At 39.7% G+C, this 25,898-nt stretch overlaps 1 pseudogene; it reads right to left on the reverse strand.

Annotated features, from left to right (window-relative positions):
* Positions 1-21,352: 21,352 nt before the first annotated feature.
* LOC148003243 (ubiquitin-ribosomal protein eL40 fusion protein pseudogene) lies at positions 21,353-21,764 on the reverse strand (annotated as a pseudogene).
* Positions 21,765-25,898: the final 4,134 nt, after the last annotated feature.

A 25,898-nucleotide genomic window follows, 5' to 3' on the forward strand; every position in this document is an offset into this window, starting at 1 on the left:
GGATTTCCTGCTCTTGTGCCCTTATCCAAGGGAACCCAGAGGCCTTATACAGTTTCCTCTTGGGCCGGGGATGTGGGCAGGGGTGGGCAGTGTTGGTGGTCTCTTCCACTCTGCAGTCTCAGGAGTGTCCACCTGTCTCTGCGGTGAGCTCTCTCTCCCACGGGGTTTGGGAGCAGTGAGCTGGAGGCAGGGAGGGCGAGATTCAGGTTTCTTTATTGTTGTTGTTATTTTAATTTGCTTCTTGTGTTTGGACTGAAGTTTATTATCTGAGTTTCTGGCCCCATGGCTTTCAATGTGTGCAGGAGAGGACAAAAAGTGTCTGTGATTGATGCGTGTATTGTATATGATTTTTCTTGAGTCTAGCATAAAACTGAACAGAATGTTCCTTTCTGGCTTAGTCTTGTTTGATCACACTCAAGGTTTAAGAGGAACTTCTTTGTTTTTTTTTTAAATTTTTTATTAGGTATATTTTTATTTACATTTCTATATTATTCCCCTTCCCGGTTTCCTGTCCATTCGCTCCCCCACCCTTCCAAGAGGTTCTTCTTGAAGGTTTGGTTATAGGACAAGGGTTGTATAATTCTCTAAACTCTAAGTATGTACTTTGTTTCATTTTTTTCCCTTTTGGCACAATCTCAATTATGTAGCTGAAATGTGGAATAAATTACTAATACTAAAATTATTAAGTGTTCTTAAGTTCACTAGGGCACAGGCCAAGAGATTGGAAAAGACTGGAGCTGATGCAAATACTGAGACTTTTCTCTTGCCTGTGCTGGCCCAAAGGTAGGCAGCTAATCCACAGAGGGCAGCATTTCTCTGGCTATTAAGGACCACGGGTCACTCTGTCTGCTGAGCCATTCTCTACGGATTTCATTTGACACTATTTTAGTCTACTGTAGAGAAATGACAAGAAGCAACTGCTCCTAGCTTGCCAGCTGCAGGGCAAGCTAGAATGGTTTGGTCACTCCCAGCACACTGAGATACCGAGGAGGCACACTTCCTTAAGCAGAGGATTCTGGTAACTCTTACTGCCAAGTAATCTGCAAACCTGAGGACGTGGCCTTCATGTTCATTCTCTCGTGAGAAAGTAACTTTGTTTATAGGTTAGACAACAGCACATCTAACAGATCGAAGAGTTGGAGTGCTGAGAAGTTTCTCAGTTTGCAAAGATGTTTGCATCACTTCGATCTAAGATATGCTATTGGTAGGGAAGCAGCAGTGGTGAGAACTATAAATTGTGGGAAACTTTTATCCTGCTTTGCCTTTAAAAGAAGTTGAAACTGAATAAACTGTGCATTGGCTGACTGGGCTGTGAATCCCCATATCCAGGTTAATGCAAACCTCACTTGAGACCTTAATGTACTAGACTGTAGCATTGAATCCATTTTTCTGCTTTGGCTCCATAGTTTGTCATGGCACTGCTCAAGAGTTTTCTGAATGAAACACACACGTGACCAGACGTGGATGTGCACATGCTCGCACACACACACACACACACACACACACTCACATACACGCACACCTGTTAATTTTGATACACCTCGAGTATGCCCAATGGCTGGACATTTCTAATCCTCCTGACATCTAGCATACATTTCCCTCTGGTATCCCAGGAGGGATCTATGTTTAAATCTGTGTTTTATCTTTGTTGCTCTGTTACCTTCTGGGAAAGCCTCCACTTTCCCTATAGGGTCCTATTCCCTTCCATGAATATTGTAGGCTGCTTTCTCTCTTGCAGCTCTTAAATCTGATCCTTCTAAATATGGATCATGGTGATTCTCTTCATTTTCCCCTCTCTCAATCCCTTGCCCTTTCTTTCTGTCTTTCTACCCAGCCATTGCTTATATGGCAACTCTTTATTTGCAATTAAGGGACTCCAGGAGCCTCAGGCCTGGAAGTGTGGTTTTTTGGGGAGCCAAAATAAGAATGCTCAACACCAGATGTTGACCCTTTACACATACATTCTTGATATTAAATTAAGCAAATTTCTTTAAGAATATAGGAATTTGATCCTCAGTACTAGGGAGGGTAAACATAAAGAAGGAAATGGCAGACATTTTGACTGTGGCCTGGGTTCATATGTTGCTGGCTAGAACTTAGTCAACATGCATACTCTTGATTTGATAGTCACTTAGGAAATATAATTCATAGTTCCCAACTCTGTACCCTATTAAAGATATAGGAAATGTGAAAGGAAGATAGAACATAACAGTACAGACTCTCTCAAAATTCTCTTAGACCTCTGGGTTTGTATTCCATTTATTTAAGCATGCCTGAGTGCTCTGTATTCTCTTAGTGGCCATTCTCTGATCCACATTTTTATCTTTAAGCCATTAAATACACCATTTAAAACTGTGGTGAAGTGCTAAAATGCTTAAAACATAAAAATGTAACTTTTTGATGATCTTTTTTAGTTATCGTTTTATGTGTAAAGGTATTTTTGCTTGCTTTTATGTCTCTACACCACATTCTTGCCTGGCACCCACAGAGGCTAGAAGACAGCATTGGGTACTCCCAGTACTAGAGTTAAAGACAGCTGTGAATCACCATGTGGGTGCTGGCAGTGGAGCCCACCATAGTCCTCCGAGAGAGAAGCCAGTGCCCTTGGCTGCTCAGCCATCTCTTTGGTCCCAACCATTTTTACATGGGTTGTTCAGTAACATTAATACAGTGTGCAACAGACATTACCACCATTCGTCAGTAAATCCCTTTCATCTTGACCTAAGATGCTCCTGTTATTATCCCAATCCCGAAACACACTCTCCTGTTTTCAGTATCTCCTAAATACTTGAAGTATCTGGTCTGAGTGGGATGGTAGAGCAGTTTACCTTTACAAATGACTGCTTTTCTTAGCATCTTGTTTTCATGACTATGCTGTTGCACATCCTAAATTTCCTGAGTCTAAATAATATTTCATATGTGTATGTGGCATGTTTTGTTTTTTGATCGTATGTCAATTTATATTTAGGATTGCTTTCTCCTTTTAGCTACTATGAATGCTGCTGTTGGGAATACAGGTGTACAGATAAATGTTTCATTGTGAGCAAGTGGACCATGACATCAGACAGAAGAACTCAGATGGTTTAGTGATCTCAAACACCATGAATCTCAGAATTGATAATGGTAGGAACGAGGCCATTACCTGCTCTAGAACATGTAACCAGGACACCACACTGAGAAGACCAGGACTATTAGTCATGTAGGAAAAACACCTGGAATCCTTCCCCATGCAAATAGAGCATCACTAGCTTCTCAAACTGATCCAGTGGGAAGCATCTTCCCTCGGATCCCACTCTACTCCTCCAAAAGTATATTTCCTATTCACATTTAATAAAGTACAGGAGGGGTTGGGGATTTAGCTCAGTGGTAGAGCGCTTGCCTGGGAAGCGCAAAGCCCTGGGTTCGGTCCCCAGCTCCGAAAAAAAAGAACCAAAAAAATAAATAAATAAAGTACAGGAGCTATGTTACCTAGAGTAATCTGTGAGTGTCTGTTTTACTGAGCTGTAACTCTTGGGAAAGAGCTTTCTCTCCAGAAGCTGTCATCAGAAGCTTTCAACTGGACCTTGGTGCAGCCTCTTGCCATCAGCAAAGCCTACTGCTGCTAATGCCACCATGGCACTGGCACTGGCACTGGCACTGGCACTGGCACTGGCACTGCCACAGTAGCAGAGGAGACCCAGGACCCTGGCTACCTCTCTTATATTGTCCTCCCAAACCTTCCCACTTTCCTTGTAAGAGCTGTTAACACTCTGCCCATTTGCTGCCAGACCAGAGACCCCGAGAATCAACTCAATCCATTTTCACCAAGGGCCACATCTACTTTGAGTTTGGGTCTATACTCAGAAGTGGACATAGATAATGTAGTGCTGTAGTAATGATTTGGATTTCTGCCATGCTTTTTCCCACAGTGGTAGCATCATTTTATCCTCTCACCTATTTCCTCTCTTGGGAGATGAAAGTAAGAGGATCAGGAATTCTGGCTATTTGGGTTACATAGAGTCTGACTCATGGGAAAAAAGGGCTGAGGAAAGAGTTAAGTGGTAGAGCACTTGCTTAGGGCACACATGACACTGGATTCAATACTTAGATTATGCCGAACACCCTGAACCCCAGTACCCATCCATTTGGGTGTGAGGAGGCCTCTCCTAGGGGTTTTGTATGATTGGTGAATGAGAGCATATTTTCCTGTGCTTATTGGCCATGCATACATCAAACCTGTTAGATTACTTTTTCAGTGATGATAAAATTAGTTTTAAGTAGCCTATATCTTTATCTCTTATTGAATATAATTTCACATACTTTCTTCCATTTTGTAAGTTGCCTTTTCACTGCTGTGTGATTTGATGCAGTTTTAACTTAAATATTTATTTTCTTAATGTGTATGAGTGTTGTGGATTGGTTGTAATGCTATTTGTGTTCTTTTGGCTCCCAAAAGCACATGGGAATCACATGTCTGCCTGTAAGACTCTGAGGGTCCTTACCCCCAGTAGGCTCTGATTGGTAATAAAGTTGCTGGTGGCCAATGGCTGGGCAGGGAGACAGAGGCAGGACTTGCGAACCACCATTCCCAGGGAAAGGGAAGGTCCTGGCCTGAGAAATGTAGTACAGGGAGACAAAGACACAGAGACACTGACAACATGTAAGAATTGGAGATCAAGGCGCATGAGGGCTGCAGGCTTGGGTCTGTGGCTGCCAGTATTGAAAATAGGCTTTAGTAAGAAATAATTAAAGCATATGGGAGGGGAGACTGTTTTAGTTGCAGGGATGTTTGATGGGTCCAGACATTTCGATGTTTAAAGTATATTAAATAGAAGGCTCTGAGTGTGTGTGTGTGTGTGTCTGTCTGTCTGTCTGTTTGTCTGTCTGTGTGTGTGTGTGTTTCATTCACGAATCCAGATCATTTTGGCGGGCGGTGAGGATCGTGATTGTGTGCTGCTGCCACCGCGGCAGTATTTGAGTGCTGATATTTATTAATTCAACATACGAATATTTGACTACATGTTTGTATGTTTACAGAATACATGTAGAGGCCACAAAATGTTGCATATACTGAAACTGGAGTTACAGATGGTTCCAAGTTGCCTTGTGTGTGCTGGATACTAAACCTTAGTCCTGTGCAAGAGAAGCAAGTGTTCTCAAGTGCTGAACCATCTCTTCAGCTCCAGTTTTTACTTTTTCTCCCCAAAAGTTTAATTAAGAGTTGTAGTTGGCACACAAAATCATGGGATTTAGTCTTGTCATGGACCCCCTTCTGCTTTCACAGAATTATATCTGAGTATTTTCTAGTTTATCTACTTTGTTGTGAGTATATGTTCATATCATATCCAAGAAATCATTAACAAATCCACTGTCAAAATATTTACCTATGTTCTTTTTCTAGAGTTCAGTAGTGTTGGTCTCATGTTTAAGTCCATTTTAAAATCTATTATGAATTAATATTTATATATAGTGTAAGCTAATGGTCCATCTTCTTTTGCATGTGATATCCCAGTTTCACTAACTCTCTTCATTTAAAAGACTGTCCCATTGATTTCTTACGGAGAAGCCCCTTTAAATACAGATGTCCCCGGATTGCACTATACCTTAAGGTCCTCAGTTGTAAGTAACTGCCTAAGTAGGAAACTGATAGCTAAGGTAAGGGGGAAAGGTACTGAGAAGAGAGATAAGTAAGTGACCCCAGGTTGCTTTCTCTACATTTGTGGCACATTATGTGTTATGTCATACAACTAAAATGGGCACAACAGTGAACTCATTGTACATTTGTTTTAGTTAACAAATATTTCTTGTAACTATTAAGTGAGGGTAAGGTAGCGCTTTGTATCTGTATATGACCATAGCAATGAGACTGAATAAGGTCACTCAAAGGCAGTTGCACTTATTTGTTTTGGTTATTGGTTTGTTTGAGATAGGATCTAACTACATAGCTATCTAGCCTCTGTTGGCTTGAACTCAGAATCCTCTTGCCTTAGCTTCTTCTTTGTTCTGGGATTACAAGTGTGACTTCCTGTACCTGGCTTGTTCTTCCTATGTCTCTTCCCCACAACACCGCCATTACCACAACTACATAGCCCAAACCAGCCATAACTGTTCAGCCTCAGTCTTCTGAGTGTTGAAATTATGGGGGCATGGGGGGCAGGCAAGCTTCAGTTTCTCTCATTAATACTTCATATCTTTAGGAGTTACAAATGCCATTAGCTGTATTTGGAAGCATTTTGTCAGGGTGTGATAAATGAGCTCTTTATTATTTATTGTATAAGTAATTTTCTTAGTAAATATGTGAAATGCCACTTTTGCAAAACCTGATTGTTCCTAATGATGATAGTTCCTTTGACAAATATTAAAATTAAGAATCAAATGTGGTAGTGTATGCCAAGACCCAGTCTGAGTCAGTAGGATAACTTTGAGTTCTAGGCCATCCCGGGCTATAGAGACCCTATGTCAGAAAAACCAAAAAGTAAGCAAAATTAAGTAAAGCTTACCAATGCCCACGTAAGCAGACAAAAGGAAGTTTTTTGATGGGGTGTCAGAGGCCTCTTAACATGTACATTGAAGTCCAGAATGAGCTGCTACTGCTGTGCCCAGCAAGAAGGATACATGCTTTAGTAATCCTGTAAGTCAAGAAGCCTATTGTAACATTCTAAATCCATGCTGCTCTACCATTCCCCTTCCATTGAAGGGAAGCCAGCTGGCTGACTGTTGTGGTATGTTGAATGGAACAGGGCTGAGTTATACTTTATAGTCACTGATTGGCTGACCTTTAATATTTTTGCCTTAATATTTCTTTACAGTTTTAGCTTACAGAACCTTTCAGTGGTTGAGGCACTTTGGGCAACTTTCATAGAGTCATATGAAAACAAGAAGTAAGAACTGTGCGGTACCATGAAAGACAGCCTGGTTTCTGGTTGAAGTAAGGCTAGAAATCCTGGTGACACTGAAGAGACAGTAGGCATTTGGCCTGACTCCTGGGAAACTAGGCAGATCACAAGCCCACAGTCCTCCATAGATTCATGGCCATCAGTCACATAACAGTAATGCCTCAAGTCCCTCCACAGGTAGAGGACATGGCCTGTGGTCTCATAGACTCAAGACAGATCTCCATTTTAATGAGGTACCAAAGACCTGGAGGCTTAGCCAATAACCTTTCCTTCCTAGATATTTCACCCTTCAAAAGGTACTTAATCGCAAGTCCACCCTAAGAAGTAGGGTACGGTTTTAATCATTCACTTTTCACCATGCCTATAAATATCGTAAAACCATGGACTGCCTCTTTTTGTTGGGATTCGCCATGGTGAGCCACAGAGAAGGCCTTAGACTACAGAGCCAGCATCTAATCTCCTGCAGAAGGCCTCCCTGCTCTCCCAACCATAGCAACCACCCCAACCAAGCCAAACCAAGCACCCCCTCACCAAGCCAAAGCCTCTCCTCAAAGGACCAGCTAGAAGCCCCCTTCTTTCCTCTTCAGCCCTGGACTAGATCCAGTTCCATGGGCCCCAACTATTCTCAACTCTTCTGTGGCATTCAGGGGCACCTGGATGCCTAAGAGCAGAAGGACCAGACAGCCCCTGCCTTGTTGCAAGCCCAAGGAACCTTCCCAATCCCTCAGGCAGCTCCAGTGGTCCTGTGCCTCAGACTACATTTCATCACCCCCAGAGCAGTGTCCCTTGACCTCCCATACAACCACTGGTCAATGGGCTAAGTGCAGTCATCTCCCACATCCCGCCTATTGCAGCCTTGCCCTGTGGCAGAGTGGACATGGGACCCACACAAAAGTACACTGAGGAATTTTACACTATTTTTAGGTGACTAGTTTAAATCAGTCTCATCCGTTCAAAACTCTTTTACTTTTAAACCTTGAGGAGACTCTATTCAGAACTTAAATCTAAAACTTAAATAAGAAAAAGACTGCTAAAGACAGGATTAAAAAATGGAACCCTCCTTGCTTGACATATTTATGTTCAGTTCTCTTTACTTTGGTCACATCTCTACCTAACATCCACATATGGCCCCACATGGGGATTTTCTAATCACTAGTCAGTCACATTTCTTGTTAATAGGTGAAGAGATCTGAGGCTCACTGCTCTTGAATATACTCTGTATAATAGCGAAGGTGGCAGTCCTTTGACTAAGATCTGAGCTGAGGTCTTTCATTAGTAAATCCTTTCCATTGTGTCTCTCTGTAGCGGTTGGATGGTTCTTTTAAGTAACTTTATGTTTTGTATAGTTTTCAAAGGGATTCTAAATCTGTTCCAACATGATTTTTGCTCTGCACTGGCAGGATAGAATCCCGTGATAAATCACTAAAGTGTTTTGAGGACATTCCCCAAATGATGGGCATAATGTGTTGTAGATTTATGAGTTCATGTCTAATTTACTTTTAAGCTTAAGGTTTTGACATCATCATTGATAGTTTCTCTGTTAATGCTGCAGAGTACAGAGAAGTTGTAGGCTGATTTATTTTGTGCATTATTTTTTAGACACTGTTTATCACTGATGCTCACCTGAGATGAGCAAACACCATACAATTAGCTTTGGAAACCCAATCACCTCAAACAAGGTGGTTTTTACCTACAAGTCTAGCTTTATAATTGATGACTTGTCAGTACAGAACCATTGCTTCTTAATGAGTCAGCATGGTAAAGAGGACACATTGTAATTGCAAAAGTTGCTTGGAACAGGAAGAAAACAACTCATTTTTTGAACTATTCCTCATCATGTTATTTGTATCCTAATCCACTGCCCTCTTCCTTTTAGACAAAGTCTTATTTAAATAAACAGACAAGTCTTGTGGAGTGGAGAACCTGTCTATAGATAAGACCACAGAGATATCGATAAACTATTTCTTTGTGGTGATCATTATGGATTAGCAGAAATTTATGCTTTTATACCATGACACCTCATAGATTATAATCCTATAAATGATTTGTAGTAATTTTCCACATACTACGTGGTTCTTCTTGCTATCAATGAGGTCCAAATGCTGGAGTTTTTTCCTATACTACTTTTAGGAGAGAATTTGTGATATATATGTTCAGAGTTTGAGTCTGAATTTTCAGAACTTTTTCTATTAAAAATGTTTTATTTTATTTTAATAATATGCATGTGTATGTAGTAGCTGCTTGGTGGTAATGGTGGGTATGCACACATGTGAATGAAGGTGCTGGCATCCAGAGAGTGTGTCTGAGCTCTTGGAGCTGAGTCAGGTGGTTGTTAGCTGCTAGATGTGTTTGCTTTGGCCAAACTCTGATCCTCTGCAAGATTATTATGTTCTCTTCTCTACTGAAGCATCTCTTCAGTCCTGGAAAAAGCTTTTTTGTTCATTTTGCTTGTTTGTTTTTTGTTTTTGTTTTTATTTCTTGGAAACAGGTTCTCACTATGTGTTAGTTTTCTGTCTAAGCTCCACCCACACAGTTACTTGGTAACAGCCAAGTATGCCTGGCACTGTAAAAGGGGTTGCTTGTCCCCTCCCCATTCTCTTACTCTCTTCCTTTCTTGCTTTTTGTTCTTGCCCTGCTTCCCCTCTTCCTCTTTGTCCCTTCTCTTCCCATTCTCCTTCCCCCTTCCCTCCACATGCTCATGGCCTGTCTTTACTCCTCTCCTCTTCTACTCTTCTCTCATTAAACATTTCCACATGGAACCTTGTTGTCCCATTGTGGTTTGTCTGGATGCGAAATGAGATTTCTACCCCAACATTATGTAGTCCTGGCTGGACTGAAACAGTCTTTGCTACCCAATCACATGTACAGTTAATGGCAATTTAATATATTTTCATGATAATATTTGAGTATGTGAAACAAGATTCTTGTTGGTTTCAGTGAAATATGAACGTGTACACATGAATATGCTCTCCATGTTTATGTCAGCTCAATCTAGGCTATAGTCATCATAAAGGAGGGAACCTCGATTAAGAAAATGACTCCCCATAAGATCAGGTTGTAATCAAGCTTATAGGGTGTTATTTCAGTGATTTACATAGGAGGGCCCAGGCTGTTGTGGGTGTGGCCGCCCCTGGCCTGTTGGTCCTGGGCTGTATAGGAAAGCAAGCTGAGGAAGCCAGTAAGCAGCACCACTGGTTGACCACTGTACCAGTTCCTGGTTTTAGGTTGCTACCATGTTTGGGTTCCTGTCCCAAGTTCCTTCAGTGATGGATTACCATGTGGAAGTGTAAGGCAAACACTCTTTCCTCCGCAACTTGCGTCAGTGTTTCATCACAGTGATAATAACCCTAATTAGGGCAATGAGTATCAATGCAAGTGTGGAGAAATGTATCACTTGCCTTGTATTTGGCCTTTTAGTAGAAGTTGTCGGGGGTTTAATTTCCAGAAAAATTGATTTGTTTACTTCTAGTTTGTTATTTCTTTTTTTTTTTAATTAATTTATTTATCTTATGTATGTGAGTATACTGTCACTCTCTTCAGACACACCAGAAGAGGGCATCAGATCTCATTACAGAGCTGATCTGAGCTACCATGTGGTTGCTGGGAATTGAACTCAGGACCTCTGGAAGAGCAGTCAGGGCTCTTACCCACCGAGACATCTCTCCAGCCTCAGTTCTTATTGATAATATAGAGATCAGTATATTTGGAAGATTCTTCAACTCCAGTTCTCATTCCTTTCGTGTGGTGTTTGTTAAAATTATGGCTGCTCTTCAGCCACTCCTCTGGAGTTGACAGATTATTCTCAGAGAGGAAAGAATCCCATTGGGGAGAAGTAGCAGGTATTTGTAAATTTTGTTCTCTTGAGATAATTATTTCACTAATTTCCACTACTTGGGAAGTGACCTTGCCTTGGGACAACTTTTTATAGAAAACATAGTTTTAGTTTCTTGTGGGGCTTGCTTGGTTTTGCGTTTTTCCTTAATTATTGACACCAAACCCACAGCCTCTTCAATGACAGGCGAGTGCTGCACCCCTGATGCATATCCATAGCCTTAGCATCTTTCGCAGTGTCAGACTTGATTGATAAACTCCTTGTTACACCATCAATAAGGATTTTCTCACTGGCTTTTCACAGCAGAATTTTTAGTGAGCATACCGTGCTCTTAAATGAATAATCAAATGAATTGTTATTATTTTTTACTTCTCACTAATTTTTCTTTCATTTGTTCATTTTTTTAAGAACTGAGACTAGGGTTCTGTAGTTGAGGCTGGTCCTGAGTTCATTATATAGATAGGGCTGGCCTTGAACTTCTGATTCTCCTCACTGTACCTCCCAGACACTGAACGTAAAGGTGTAATACACCATACCTGACTTTAAGTTTGAAGATATATTCTATTATTTGTAGAGAAATGGCAGGAGGACACTGTTCCCAGCTTGCCAGCTTGCAGGAAACCTACAGCGTTTTGTCATTCTAAGCAAACTGAGACCAAGGAAGCAGACTTTCTCAAGCAGAGAATCCTGGTGCTCTGCCAAGTAAGCTGCAAACCTGAGGAAGAGACCTTCCTTTTGCTTTTCCCATGAGAAAGTAACTTTGTTTATAGTTTAATAGACATCTTGATGGGAAGCATGGTGGTGAGCAGAAGCAGAGAGAGCAGACTGGACAAAGAACATTCTTTACCTCTCCAAGCTTCCCTCCTGGGACATGCTTCTTCCAGCAAGGCCATACCTCTTAATCCCTTCCAAACAGCACCACCAGCTAAGTGTCTAAATATCTGAGTCTGTGAGGACATTCTCATGCATATGACTACATGTTGTTACATTTAATGACTGCCACATACACATTAGCAGAATGTTCAAATCATTTGCTGTTAAAAGTACGTGTATAGATTCAGAGTTTCTTTGAACCAGCCATTATGCAATAGGAATTTCTTTGGCTCTTAAGGGATGAAGACTAGCAAATAAACCTCTTAAGGAGAATTAATGAGATACATCTGGCAATTCTGGGCTTGATAAGGAACACACCATGGAACACCCTGTTACCCGCCTAGAGCAAATTTAAGAGCAAAGTCCACAGAATTAGTAATTTATTCTCAGGGCCTTTTACATAGGCCCCTAAAACATTTAAATTGTCTTTCTCACTCCTAGGACTTAGCTGACAATGTCCATGTGTCTTTAGCCATTTTTCATGTATATAATATGTTGTTAATACAAATGTCAGAAAGAGAAACCAAATCAAAAGGCTTTTCAAAAACTAGAAGTCATGTGTGTGGATAAAATATGTTTTAAGATTAAAGATTCTTATAAATCTTACCAAAGCTTGTTTGACTTTGATAGTGAAGGCTTCATATAATAGTCTTTGATATAATCTTAGAGAATTACAGAAAGCGATGTAAATGTTGCATTAATTTATGAAAGTTAATGCAGTGGTGGCCTAACTTGTACCTAGAAAAATTTAACTTTGTGCCTCTTTTGATCCAACAATGACTTAACTAGCTGACAAGTTAGTCCCTAAGCTGGAATCTTGAGACATGCTAGGATCTGGTAATCTTGGTGTTGTAGAGTACAGTTAAGTGTTGCATTAAGAATGCCAGTGTTTTCTGTCCTCTGACCTTGTCTTCCCTTCTCTGCCCTCATGGCTCTGCTCTTGTCTGCCTGCTTCTACCCAGTCTCCAGGCCCTCACCCCTCCCCAATCCTTCTTACCCCTGATCTCTTGCATGTAATAATTTCTCAAGAGCACATCTTGGCATGGGTCTGCAGTAAGTAATACTCCTTTATGTATTTCGTTTCAACCTCATGTATTAAATTTGTTATCACACTAACAAGTCGCTTATGTAGATCTTTTTATGAACTTCTTAGGGGTGCATTTTGTTTAGCAGATACGTTATACTATGTGTGTTTTCTTGAGTGGCTTGTATGACACAGTTTAAGAGTCATTTTAGGTCAGATGATGAAGGGAATATTTTAGTAGATTGTTTAACCAATTAATGGTAACAAGTAAATGACAGTTGGATTTATTGATGTTTTATGCAAAGTGGATGTTAAGTGTTATTCAGGAGGGCATAGATTCCCCATTGACCCCGATTACAAGTAGAAAGTTTGAAAGTGTTTAAATATGAGACTAAAAGTGTAGGGAGGATGTTCTCTGGACAGACTGCACTGATAAAGCAACCTGAAAATAACACATTTTGATAAGGTTCACTTGGGATTATACTTTTGTCTTTCGTTAATTGGACATTTGAGTTTTCAAATTTCCCATTTCCCTTGATAAAATATCAATGAAGAGTACGTTATGGTATAAAACTGACTTATTGTTTTCTCCCCATACAGAATCTCCACCTACCATGAGGTGGTGTTGTTGGAGGAGGAAATCCGAAAATCATGGCTGGGAAAAGCGCTGTGTTTTAATGAATAAAGATGTTTACATATCCAGATAATTTTTGTTCATTTTAGTTTCCAATATGGCTTCAGGTAGAATATATTTTCACTGCTCAAAAATTCTAACCTTTAAAGTTAATTTTACTCTCAAAAATTTTGTTCAGAGGAAGTAGATATTCTTGCACAGAACAATTCAATATATTTTTGTTTAGCTCAGCATTGCTAGTAATACTGAGAATTAGGAAAAACATATAAGTATCTAGTACATAGTGTTATTAGTTAATCATCTGTATATAGCAAAACATTTTCTTTTTATGTTTCTAATTTTTGAAAAATACAAAGAACATATAAAATTTACTAATCAGTAAAAGTAAGTTGTTTGCAGTTTGGACAAAGTATACCACTAGTTGTCACCTATAGCTTGACTTTAAAGGCAAACTAATCTTTACTATATTAATCCTGCCAATCCATGAGTTTGGGAGATCTTTCCATCTTCTGAGATCTTCTTCAATTTCTTTCTTCAGAGGCTTGAAGTTCTTATCACACAGGTCTTTCTCTTGCTTGGTTAGAGTCACACCGAGGTATTTTATATTATTTGGGACTATTATGAAGGGTGTCATTTCCCTAATTTCTATCTCTGCTTGTTTCTCTTTTGTGTAGAGGAAGGCTACTGATTTGTTTGAGTTAATTTTATACCCAGCCACTTTGCTGAAGGTGTTTATCAGGTTTAGTAGTTCTCTGGTGCAACTTTTGGGATCACTGAAGTATACAATCATATTGTCTGCAAACATGATATTTTGACTTCTTCTTTTCCAATCTGTATCCCTTTGATCTCCTTTTGTTGTCTGATTGCTCTGGCTAGAACTTCAAGAACTATATTGAATAAGTAGGGAGAGAGTGGGCAGCCTTGTCTAGTCCCAGATTTTAGTGGGATTGCTTCAAGTTTCTCTCCATTTAGTTTAATACTAGCTACTGGTTTGCTGTATATGGCTTTACTATCTTTAGGTATGGGCCTTGAATTCCTGTTCTTTTCTGGAACTTAATCACCAAGGGGTGTTGTATTTTGTCAAATGCTTTCTCAGCCTCTAATGAAATGATCATGTGGTTTTATCTTTCAGTTTGTTTATATAGTGGATTATGTTGATGCTTTTTCGTGTGTTAAACCGTCCCTGCATCTCTGGAATGAAGCCTACTTGATCATGATGGATGATTGTTTTGATATGGTCCTGGATTCGGTTTGCAAGAATTTTACTGAGTATTTTGTGTTGATATTCATAAAGGGAATTGGTCTGAAGTTCTCTTTCATTGTTGGGTCTTTGTATGGTATAGGTATAAGAGTAATTGTGGCTTCATAGAAGGAATTCAGTAGTCCTCCACCTGTTCCAATTTCATGGAATAGTTTGGATAGTATTGGTATGAGGTCTTCTATGAAGGTCTGATAGAATTCTACACTGAACCAATCTGGACCTGGGCTCTTTTTGATTGGGAGACTTTTAATGACTGCTGCAGATTCAATGCAATCCCCATCAAAATTCCAAGCCAATTCTTCATGGAGTTAGACAGAACAACTTTCAAATTCGTCCAGAATAAAGAAAAGCCCAGGGTAGCTAAAACTATTCTCAACAATAAAAAGACTTCCGGGGAAATCACTATCCCTGAACTCAAGCAGTATCACAGAGCAATAGTGATAAAAACTGTATGGTATTGGTATAGAGACAGACAGTTAGACCAGTGGAATAGAATTGAAGATCCAGAAATGAACCCTCACACCTATGGTCACTTAAGTTTTTGACAAAGGAGCCAAGGAAAAAAGATAGCATTTTCAGAAAATGGTGCTGGTTCAAATGGAGGTAAGCATGTAGAACAATGCAGATCTATCCATTCTTATCACCCTGTACAAAGCTTAAGTCCAAGTGGATCAAGGACCTCCACATCAAACCAGATACACCCAAACTTATAGAAGAAGAAGTGGGGAAAAACCTCAAACACATAGGCACTGGAGAAAATTTCCTGAACAAAACACCAATAGCTTATGCTCTAAGATCGACAAAGGGGATCTCATAAATCTGCAAAGCTTCTATAAGGCAAAGGACACAGTTGTAAGGAAAAAATGGCAACCAACAGATTGGGAGAAGATTTTTACTAATCCTATGATCAATAGAGGGCTTGTATGAAAATATACAAAGAACTCATGAAATTAGACTGCAGGGAGACAATAACCGTATTAAAAAATAGGGTTCAGAGCTAAACAAAGAATTCACAACTGAGGAATGCTGAATGGCTGAGAAACACCTAAAGAAATGTTCAACTTCTTTAGTCATAAGGGAAATGCAAATCAAAACAACCCTGAGATTCCACCTCACACCAGTGACTGGCTAAGATCAAAAACTCAGGTGACAGCAGATGCTGGTGAGGATGTGGAGAAGGAGGAACATTCCTCCATTGTTGGTGGGATTACAGACGGGTAAAACCATTCTGGAAATCAGTCTGGAGGTTCCTCAGAAAATTGGACATTGAACTACCTGAGGAACCAGCTATAACTGTCTTGGGCAGATACCCAAAAGATACCCTAACATATAACAAAGTCACATGCTCCACTCTGTTTAAAGCAGCCTTATTTATAATAGCCAGAAGCTGGAAAGAACCCAGATGCCCTTCAACAGAGGGATGGATACAAAAAAATGTGGTACATCTACACAATGGAATACTACTCAGCTATCAAAAACAATGACTTTATGAGATTCATAGGCAAATGGATGGAACTGGAAAATATCATCCTGAGTGAGGTAAGCCAATCACAGAAAAATACACATGGTATGTACTCATTGATAAGTGGATATTAACCCAAATGTTTGAATTACCCTAGATGCACAGAACACATGAAACCCAAGAAGGATGACCAAAATACGAATGCTTCACTCCTTCTTAAAATGGAAAGAAGATAACCCTTGGGAGGGAATAGGGAGGCAAAGTTTAGAATAGAAACTGAACAAACACCCAGTCAGAGCCTGCCCCACATGTGGCCCATGCATATACAGCCACCAAACTAGATAAGATGGATGAAGGAAAGAAGTGCAGGCTGACAGGAACTGGATTTAGATCTCTCCTGAGAGACACACCCAGAATACAGCAAATACATAGGCGAATGCCAGCAGCAAACCACTGAACTGAGAATGGGACCCCCATTGAAGGAATCTTAGAAAGGACTTAAAAAGCTTGAAGGGGCTTGAGATCCCATATGAACAACAATGCCAACCAACCAGAGCTTCCAGGGACTAAGCCAGTACCCAAAGAGTATACATGGACTGTCCCCGTGCTCCAACTGCATAGGTAGCAATGAATAGTCTAGTAAGAGCACCAGTGGAAGGGGAAGCCCTTGTCCTGCCAAGGCTGAATCCCCAGTGAATGTGATTGTTGGGGTGAGGGTCATAATGGGGGGAGGATGGGGAGGGGAACACCAATATGAAAGGTGAGTGGGAGGGGTTACGGGGATTTTGTCCTGGAAACCAGGAAAGGGAATAACAATTGAAATGTAAATAAGAAATACCCAAGTTAATAAAGATGGAGGAAAAGAAGCAAACTAATCAAAACAGTGTAAAAAAACATGAAATTGTATTTGTAAGTGTGCTGGGACTTTAAAGTTATTTTTGTGGCAGGGAGTTGTACCTGCTGTTTATTGGAATGTCTTTTCTTGGTTGTAGGATGAGCACCTGGCTGCCTTATTCTAGAAGCTGGAGGAACCGTTTGTTCTGTTAAGCAGAAGGATGGGACACTGCAATATTTAGAGGAAGTGCTATCTATATTAATGGGTAGAGATGTTGAGTGCTTTTTACTGGTTTTGTGTCCAATTTTATCATGAACTTTTTAAGATTAAGAAAATTTTGTTTTAATCTTCAATTACTTATAGTCTGACTTATTTGCTTTTCTGTTGCTATAATGAAATACCATGACCAAGTCGGTTTATGGAAGAGTTTATTTTGGTTGGACTTCCATGAGAGCATCATGGCAGGGTGCTGAGAGATCACATGTTAAACCCCAAATATGAAGCAGAGAGAGAGGACAGGAATTGGGGCTAGTCTATACACTAGCCTCAATGCTAGCCCCTAGCAAGGTATAGCCTGTAAAGTCACCACCAGGGTTCATACATTTGAGCCTATGGGAGATATTCTCATTCAAACCACCACATTTCCCTCCCAGGCTCCAAAGGCCATTGTTATAATACAAAGTATATTTAATCCTACTTCAGAAGTCCTCATGGTCTCCCACAGTCTCGATAAAACCCTGTGAATTCAAAAAGTGAATTAATTTTAACATACAATGGAAAAATATATATCACTATTTCCTAAAAGGAGGAATGGGGGCATAGTCAGAAAACACTGGACCAAGAAAGACTTATAAGTCAGCATGTAAACATCAAGTCCCCTAGGTCAGACTTCCCACCTGTGGGTCATGGCCCATTTACAGGGGCTCCCTAAGACCATCTGTAAACATATATTTACATTATGATTCATGACAGTAGCAAAATTACAGTTATGAAGTAGCAACAAAGATAATTTTATGGTTGGGGTTCACCACAACACAAGGAATTGTATTGAAGGGTCACAGCATTAGGAAGGTTGAGAACCAGTGCTCTAGCTTAATATCTGATATGAGAGGCTTAGATGGCACCATCCCTCCATCTTTCTGCCTGTAAAATACATCTCTTCCAGGCTGGTTCTATCCCATGTAAGCAACTCTCCCTGGCAGAAATCACAGCTTTGGCGCTTCCAACACCTTGGAGTCTGTACAAGTATCCCAGGCTTCACTTCATCTCTCAGGGTCTTCATGCAGGAACTCAGGATTAGGGTTGGCCCTTTGGGGTGCATGCTTGTGTTTTCCTAGAGAAAGATCTCTTTTTTCTTGCTTGAGAAAGGGTACATCCATAGCAGAGAACATTTTTAGATTTGTCAAAGAAGGTCAAGAAAGGGCCATAATTGTCAGTCTAGAAAGGGTACCAGGGAGTTACCCCTTTGTATTGGTTGCCTCTTCTACCAGCTCTATCTACTCTTCCTGGGTCTAGTCTCTGGAATGAATGAGTAGTTTGTCTTGTGGGTTGGTGAAGATATCTGGAAATTTTAATTTTTTTATAGTTTTAGCTATGAACTCCCTGACTGAAGACTTATCTGCTGTGGTGATTTGAATAGGAATGACCACCATAGGCTCATATGCTTGAATCCTTGTCGTATAAGGAGTGGCACTATTAGGAGGTGGGGCCTTGTTGGAGTATGTGTGGCCATGTTGGAGGAAGTGGGTCACTGGGAAAGTGGGCTGTGAGGCCTTTATATTCAAGCTATGATCAGTGTCGACACAGTCTCCTGCTCCTGCCTTCAGATGAAGATGTAGAACTCTCAGCTCCTTATCCAGCATGATGCCTCCCTGAATGCTGCCGTGCTTCCCACCATGGCGATAATGGACTAAACTTCTGAGAGTGTAAGCCAGCCCAATGTCAGTTTTCCTTATCAAAGTTGACTCAGTAACAGTGTCTCTTCACAGCAATAAAACTGTAAGACACCTACTCACCTACTTTTTTTTGCCCAGTGAGATTGTTCCATCTGTTTCTGGCCCCCAATTATTTATTTATTTAATTAATTTTATTTTCTTTTTTTTATTCCAAATAATTTCTTTCTGAGCTTTCATTTACCCAATCTAGATTTATTCCTTTCTGATCATTTTAGCACTTGTCTTTCTTTATTGAGTACTACTACCCAAATTTTTCTTAATTTTGAGTCTTCTTGATGGTCATAGTTGTGTATGTTTGCCCCCAATTGACAGCAAATTGCTGTCAATATGTATGTCAGTGTCATTTTTTGAACCCATGTAGTTGACTGATACATATTTGTCATTTAAGATCTCTTCATATATCACTGTGCTTGATTGCCTGGTTGTCTTCATACTGGTTTAGATGATTTCACCTTGTTTCTCTGGGTCCATGGCTAAATAATTAATTAATTAATTAATTGCTCAGGTCCATGCCTCTTAAGGTATGTGGAATATTAGCCCTCTTTAGTCCTTACTATAGTTCCTTGTTATATAGACACAAGGTAAAGCTACATTTTCATTACTGTATTAATTGTACTGTTGTTGTCTCTGTGATGACTGAATCTAACTATTTTATTTATTCGATGAGTTAAAGTTAAGTACTAATCAATCAAGATATTTGCTTAACGAGAGCAGATCATACTGTTTATAATTACAAGTTTTGCTGGTAAAGTGTTACTTCAGAGTGGATCCTGGTACAGCTTTTAGAGTTAGCCTATAGAAAATGCAAAAATTTTCTTTAACATACCTTGGCAGACTTTGGTCATATATACTCTGAGAAGCTAAGAATGTTAAAAACAAAATCACTGCTTTTTATACTCACTACTTAAGAAACTCTTCAATTCTCTATAGCACCTTATGTGGGAAAAAGCGAAGGTGGAACAGATTGCAGTGGTACCTTTTTAATTCTTATACTTGGTCTGAAGTTTCTTTTATCTTTGTTCCCTTCTGGTTTTAGGACATTAAGGTCCTTTCGGTTTCTTTCACTAGTAGGGAGGGGCTGACTGTACAAAGACCCTTGGCTTTTGTGTTTTGAGCCCTTTAGGTCTTTTGACTGTCCTGTATAGCCTTCAGCCTGTGTATTGATCTTACACAGCCTGCAGTGTAAGCAGATGAGAGACCTGGTCTTGCTGCCTGTGTCCTGTGCCCTGTTTAGAAGTGGAGGGATGTCGGGAATCAAAGTGTGCAGGGGAAGGTTGACTTGGGAGAGAGATGCCTAGATCAGCCCATTGTTATCTGTGAGAAAGCTTTGGAAAGATACCTGCTGTGATTTCAGTTGCTAATTTTCAGTTGTGAAGGCCTCATCTCAGGCAAACTAGACTTCCCGTCCTTTTTTTTTCCTCTCAGACTCAGGGAACCCCAACTATGTTGTAGCATTGGCACCACCTTGTGTCCCAACTCAGGGCTGGTGTGCTACCTCTGGTTGCCTAGGTTTGCTTGGGGCTTGGGCAGGGAGCCTCTCAGTTAGCTCTCTGTACACCCTTTAGACTCATGCTTAATTTCCACCCTGAAGCAGCTTTAGAGTGAAGCCCTAGTTGTTAATATTGAGTGGATGGGGGTGGATTTCCGTATCGGGTTACTTCAGTTCTAAGCCAGACATGGGTTTGTCAATTTGTTACTAAAATTTCCAACCCTAACAGCCCATGTAAAAGACACACAATTCAAATATTTTAATTATAAGTTATATGCATAGATTGGGCATATCTAATACAATACTAACTTATTTCCCAATTCTAAGACTTCTTATTACTTCTGGTTTCTCCCAGCCACATATTCTGGTGCATAGGAGCTTCCTTCTCTCCTCTTCCTTCTCTCTTTTTCTCCTTCTACCTGCCACTCCCTCCTGAGCCTCCAGTCCCACCTTTCCTATCCACTACCCAATCATAGGCTCTAACCTTTTATTTGACCTATTAAAGTGGAGAGAAGGTTCACATAGCATCACCTAAGTACATGATGCTCTGCTTGTGGGGTGGGGGCAACCCCTCTTGAGGAACCAATATGAACAATAATATACAAGCAGCATCAAGCCAAACCACTACAGTTTACTCGTAAGGTCTCAATTTTTAGTACAAAATCCAATAATGTTATTTGTTTAAATGTGGGTCTTACTATATTTCTTACACAGCTGTTTTCCATGATGTGGGTTTGTCTGGTGTGCTGTACCAGGATAGAGTATTCATAGTTAACAGTGAATTTTCTTGCCACCAATACATGAATTTTTGTTGGATATGCTAAAGAGTCATAATGGTTTTACACAGGAAAGCTAATTGTCAGAATTTTGTTTTGTTTACTGAGTCAGGGTTTTCTGTATAGCCCTGGCTGTCCTGGAACTCACTTTGTAGACCGGGCTGCCTTCAGACTTACAGAGATGTGCTTGCCCTCTGTCTCTGAATGCTAGGGTTTAAGTCCTGTGCCCAGCTTGATATCTCTCTCTCTCTCTCTCTCTCTCTCTCTCTCTCTCTCTCTCTCTCTCTCTCTCTCTTTCTCTTTCTCTTTCTCTCTCTTTGCCCCAGTCAATGGATTTTATTTGGTCACAGAGTCACAGGCCAGGTATGGCCCCAGCTTTATTTGACCTTCTTCTTTGGTGCTCAGGTGGTTGGTGTGGCCGAACTTCTTGTAGCAGTTGACTACACTGTATGCAGGCATGAGTAGCACTTGTGGCAGATCATCTTGTCACAATTGTAATTCTGGACAAGGTGACAAAAGGATGACTCGATGATGCCACTGTGCAGACGCAGCAGCAGGTGCAAGGTGGACTCTTTCTGGATGTTGTAGTTGGACAGGGTGTGGCCATCCTCCAACTGTTTGCCAGCGAATATCAGCTCTGCTGGTCGGTGGGATGCCTTCCTTGTCTTGGGTCATTATTGATGGTGTCACTGGGCTCAATCTCAAGAGTAATGGTCTTGCCCATTAGGGTCTTCATGAAGATCTGCATGTTGGCATCTGCCACTTGGCCACCTTGCTGAAGAGAAAGAGTGGTTTGGGGTTTTTGGGGTTTTTTGTTTGTTTGTTTGTTTTGTTTTTCCTTTTTAATACTTAGATAATTTTGTTGACTTCTCAGTGTTTGTTGAGGGCTGCTATAATTTGCATTTTATATAAATTTACCTGGATCCTCACTGTTTGCTCTTAACAGGCAGGTGTCCTTTGATTTGGGACTGAATAGACTTTTTTTTTTAATTGTTTCCAGTCTGTGTTCTTTCACTGGCCTTTTTTGAGTCAGTTGTTCACAGAATTGGCTGTCACAGTGCACGAAAGATTCGGCCAGAGCTTGAGACAAGTAGAAATTGGTGGCAGTTTTAGGACCTGTGCTATCATATTTTGGAACACCAGGGGGATTATTAGAAGTAATATTATTATAACGTAGTGTTATCCTAATAGTTGGGTTATACTAATCCTTATTAACAATCTCTGGTTATTCTAAGTCAGTAATTTTCCTTATGAGATAATATTTACTTTCATCTCCATAAATATAATAGTCATGAGGCAGAACTAGTAACAGCTAATGATGAAAGAAAAATTCCCTGTGTATATAGACTTTGTTTTTTTGTGAACTACTTTTTGAAATATGTCGAATTATAACAGCAGTATTGTTGGTATCAGGAATTGCCTTGAGCAGCGACACCATTTGGTAACTGTTGACATGGCAACAGCCCTACATTCCCAGTATTCCTTTGGTCCAAATCCCAACTCCACGTAGGAGTAGTTATGTCATATTCCAAATGAAAGGCAGACTTCTTCTGCCCTCATTCTCTTCATTCTTTTCTCTTCTTTCTCTCGCCCCTTTCCCTTGTCTTGTTCTCCCATTAAATCTCACCAAGTGGAACTGTGTTAGTTTTGTGTGCTCTATTTGGATGGGTGTGGTGGGTATTTTATTACAACGAGATTTTAATAACAACAAGTATGATAATTTAAGAGCTTGGAAATCAGACTGACTGGAAATAAATTCCAATTTGGGCACTCACCAGATGTTAAACTTATATTGCTAATATAAAAGTTGTGGGTGATGGTAATTTTTCCCTATAGTGTTGTGAGAATTAATCTAATTCCTTGTAAACCACTTGTGTTTTATTACTTATGAGGAACATTGGATAGTATTAGCCATTTTAATTGTTTCATTAAATAAAGTTTGTAGAGTTGTGGAGAATGTACTTTTTCAAAGCTAAATAGGTGAAACTACACATAACTAAATTGTATAATCAGATTTGTCTTATAAAATTATAATCTTAAAGGAAGAAGGTTAGAATGTAGAATAGGAAATAATGCTATGCTATTGTTAGAAGTGATTTAACATTCTATCAGAAAACTGAAGAAATGGAAATTCATCTAGTAAGTTGGCATACAGTCCACAATATATTCTATATTATGTTAACATTATTCTTCAATGTGATTTTTTAAAATGGACACAATATGTTTTTAATGAGAAGAATTAGTTTGGGTTTGAATGCTCTTTTTTTTCCGTTTAGGCAATATGTGAGTATTGAGGGCACCCAGATATCAGGGCTCTGGAAGGCATGTTGAAACTGTTTTCTTCTTTGTCTCCTGGGAGTGAGAAGTATAACAGATCTTAAAGAGCTGTATTCTTGTTGGTTTAAAAAAAATTGATACATAAGAGAGTGTGTGCTGTGTGTGTGTGTGTGTCTGTGTGTGTGTGTGTCTGTGTGTGTGTTTGAAATGATAACAATATATATTTTGGAAAGTATTTTGTTTTTTCTCAATTAAATTTATTCATTTGTTCAAATTGGCCACCCTTTATTATCACAGGTATAGGGAAATTAGAAACCTACTGCTTTAGTGTACGTTGAAATATACAGAGAAGAGTATCTTAAATTGAGGACTCTGTTATCTCACATAGATGAGAGTTTCTGGATATTTTCTATATCTTTTTATTGCTCATTAAGGGGAATTTTCTGCTATACTGTGTCTTCAGACTTTCTGTTCTGTTCAAATAACTCTCCTCCCTTAATGTAGGTAAACATACTAATGTCTGGGTTTTGGATAATTCTGTATCATTGAGTTGAGACAACTGGGCAGTCTGTTTTGCAAATGAAATTTCACGTTTATGTGTGTACTACTTAGTAGTATTAGAAGCATTTATTTAGCATTTTTCTTTAGGTCTTTCTGGACAAGATAGCTACATTTGCAGTTTTGTTTGAAAGTCAGTTTTTCTCTTATGAGAAAATACTAGAAAATTCTAGATTCCCAACAAGGCTTTATTTTTGTTCTAGGTAGTTTTGACTCAGCTCTGAAAGGGATTTTTTGAAAGTAAAGGAATTGATTTTAGGCTAGGGACACTTACCTTCTGGTCTATTGTTCTCTTGTCTGGCTTATGTAGTGAGGCAGGAGAGCTTTGTATGTTCTGTGTTTCTTTGTTCTGAGCCCCCTGCTCTCTAAACCTATTTATATCTACTTATACCAGAATTACAAAAGTGTGATTGTAGTTTTTTGTCTCATTTTCTTCCCCTACAATTTGAACCTGGTATCCGAGTTGCCTGTTTTTCATTGTAAGAAATCAAAGGCCACAGAAAACTGACTCTGCTGCTGTTAGATTGAGTCAGTTCATCAGAGCCATGTTTGGTGGAGCAAGCTTTTAATCCTAGCAGGTGAACCTGTATGAGTTCCCGGCCAGCCTGGTCTACATAGAACACCTTTTCATCCTGATGCTAACACCCAGCTGGAGTGGCATTATTACCAGAATAAACTGAAAGGAAAAGCAGGTGCACATAAGTTCTTTAAAGCAATAGTCCTCCCATGGATGGCCTTGAATGTTGGTGTTGGTGTTGGTGCGTTAGAAGTAAAAGTAGAATTGGAATAATTAGCTCTTTGAAGGCTTTAAGAATGCTAGTGACTGTAGAGAGAGTATCTTGTGTATTTGTATGGATATATCACCTTTCAGTTAAAAAAAATTATGGCCTATAGGAAAGGGTAGAATAGAAGGTGGGACATCCAGGAGGCAGAAAGAATTCTTGGAGAGAGCCAGGTGGGAGAGATTTGCCCTGGAAAATGTGACCAGACAGACTTGTGGTTCCTGAGCACAAGTAATGAGCCACATGGCAGAATGTAGATTTGAGTAAGTGGGTTAGAATTTGTCAGAGAAGAGTCTAGCTCTATGGCCAAGGTATTTGTTAATATATTTTGAGTCTCGGTCTTATTCCTGGGATCATAGGGCTGGGAGGAAGAACCAGGTCCAAACTTCTACACGTGACAACATGAATCCAAACAAAATCGAAATCTGAGCAATGACCAGTGTATAGTTTTGATTTCTGGAACAGGATGATGATGTTCACCTAGAACTCAATCCCAACAAAGGATGGGAGTGAAAGCATGATTTATTTCATATTAACTAGATGAGCTATTAGCGATGTGGCTTATATCACCGTGCAGACACTGAATATTCATGTTCTTCAATATTTTTTAGAACTTAAAAGCAGACACCATGGTACCTAATCTCGGCTTTCAGGAGATGACACCAAGAGAACAGAACTTTCAAGGGAAGGCTACAGAGCAGGGAACCCCGACTAAAGGAAAGACACAACCACTATTGTAACCACAGTCTAAATGCCTCATTTGAGTGAGCTGGTTTCTTAGAAGAAATATTTCCATAACTGTCTTGGAAAATTAGTCTCTTTACAATCACAAGTCTTCATTTGTTTTACTACCCTGCATTACAGTTCCAAAGAAATTGGCAAGTCTTTCCCATTGGTTTCCTTGTAGAATAAATTGTAAAAAAAAAAAAAAAATCATTGTTTTAGGAACACATTAATGAGAAGAAAGACATATAGCACAGTAGAAAGGATCTAGATTTTGGTTTTATCCAAGTTGCTTCTGTTCCCTATTTTCTCAGATTTAAAAAAACAACGGTTATTTTAGAAACGACCCTGATGAGGCAAAGCAGAATCTGGCCACCTGGATTTCTTTTCTGGAATTAGTCTTTCTTGGTTGCCACCATCTGCTTACACGGTGCACCAGGAAGGGTGATTGTAGACACACATTTATATTTTATATGTGTATCAGTTTTTCAAGTTTTCTAGGGTCTTATTAGCTGTTAAATGTTTTCAGAAAATTTTGAGTT

Source organism: Rattus norvegicus, chromosome 9 (genome assembly GCF_021556685.1).
Source record: "Rattus norvegicus strain SHRSP/BbbUtx chromosome 9, alternate assembly SHRSP_T2T, whole genome shotgun sequence".
In the NCBI taxonomy this organism is placed as follows: domain Eukaryota; kingdom Metazoa; phylum Chordata; class Mammalia; order Rodentia; family Muridae; genus Rattus; species Rattus norvegicus.